The sequence below is a fragment of the Propithecus coquereli genome, unplaced genomic scaffold (assembly GCF_000956105.1).
Source record: "Propithecus coquereli isolate 6110/MARCELLA unplaced genomic scaffold, Pcoq_1.0 Scaffold308, whole genome shotgun sequence".
Taxonomy (NCBI): Eukaryota; Metazoa; Chordata; class Mammalia; order Primates; family Indriidae; genus Propithecus; species Propithecus coquereli.
The window spans coordinates 1326016-1327641 of record NW_012148708.1 but is presented as its reverse complement, the minus strand read 5'-3'; the positions used below and the strand labels follow the sequence as shown (position 1 = coordinate 1327641).

The 1626-nt window shown below is 45.0% G+C and overlaps 1 protein-coding gene and 1 pseudogene across 2 annotated transcripts in view; both read right to left on the bottom strand.

The window, feature by feature from the left end:
- The window catches only part of SPIRE1 (spire-type actin nucleation factor 1), a 142200-nt gene that overhangs the window by 79068 nt on the left and 61506 nt on the right, over window positions 1-1626 (bottom strand). The window lies entirely within an intron of this gene.
- LOC105814877 lies at window positions 238-1623 on the bottom strand (annotated as a pseudogene).

Below are 1626 nucleotides of genomic sequence, written 5' to 3'. Positions count from 1 at the left end.
TTGTTTCCATTAAAAAGTACTGATTTTAAAAACTAGTAACTTAAAACTGCCACACAAAAAGAAACAAAAATGGTCCACAAAACATTCTCCTTTCCTTCCGAAGGTTTTACGATGCATCGTTATTATTAACCAGTCTTTTACTGTTAAACTTTTAAATGGCCAGTTGAAACAAACAGTTCTGAGACCGTTCTTCCACCACTGATTAAGACTGGAGTGGCAGGTTATTAGGCATAATATTCATTTAGCCTTCTGAGCTTTCTGGGCAGATGTGGTGACCTTGCCAGCTGCAGAAGCCTTCTTGTCCAGTGCTTTGATGACACCCACAGCAACTGTCTGTCTCATATCATGAACAGCAAAACGACACAGAGGAGGATAGTCTGAGAAGCTCTCAACACACATGGGCTTGCCAGGAACCGTATTGACGATGGCAGCATCACCAGATTTCAAGAATTTAGGGCCATCCTCTAGCATCTTTCCAGAGTGGCGATCAATCTTTTCCTTCAGCTCAGCAAACTTGCAGGCAATATGAGCTGTGTGACAATCCAGTACAGGAGCGTAGCCAGCACTAATTTGGCCTGGATGGTTCAGGATAATCACCTGAGCAGTGAAGCCAGATGCTTCCATTGGTGGGTCATTTTTGCTGTCACCAGCAACGTTGCCACCACGAACATCTTTCATGGACACATTCTTGATGTTGAAGCCCATACTGTCCCCTGGAAGAGCTTCGCTCAAAGCTTCATGGTGCATTTCAACAGACTTTACTTCAGTTGTAACACTGACTGGAGCAAAGGTGAACACCATGTTGGGTTTGAGAACACCAGTCTCTACTCAGCCCACAGGGACAATACCAATACCACCAATTTTGTAGACATCCTGGAGAGGCAGATGCCAGGGCTTGTCAGTTGGACCAGTTGGTGGCAGGATGCAATCCAGAGCTTCAAGCAGTGTGTTTCCACTGGCACTGCCATCTTTACGGGTGACTCTCCATCCCTTGAACCAAGGCACTTGGCTCCAACATGTTGTCACCATTCCAACCAGAAATTGGCACAAATGCTACTGTATCGGGGTTGTAGTCAATTTTCTTAACGTAAGTACTGACTTCTTTAACAATTTCCTCGTATCTCTTCTAGCTATAGGGTGGCTCGGTGGAATCCATTTTGTTAACACCTAACACCAACAATTAGTTGTTTCATACCTAGTATGTAAGACAGAAGGGCATGCTCACAGGTCTGCCCATTCTTTGAGACACCAGCCTGAAATTTACCAACACCAGCAGCAACAATCAGGACAGCACAGTCAGCCTGAGATGTGCCTGTAATCAAGTTTTTGATAAAGTCTCTGTGTACTGGGGCATCAGTGATAGTCACATAATGATTTGCTGGTCTCAACTTTCCACAGGGAGGAATCAATGGTGATACCACACTCACGCTCAGCTTTCAGCTTACCCAATACCCAGCCATACTTGAAGGAGGCCTTTCGCATCTCAGGAGCCTCCTCTTCAGATTTTTTGATGGTTCTTTTGTTGATACCACCACATCTGCAGATCAGATAGCTAGTGGTGGACTTGCCCAAATCTCCGTGTCCGATGATGCTGATGTTGATATGAGTCTTTTCCTTCCCCATTTC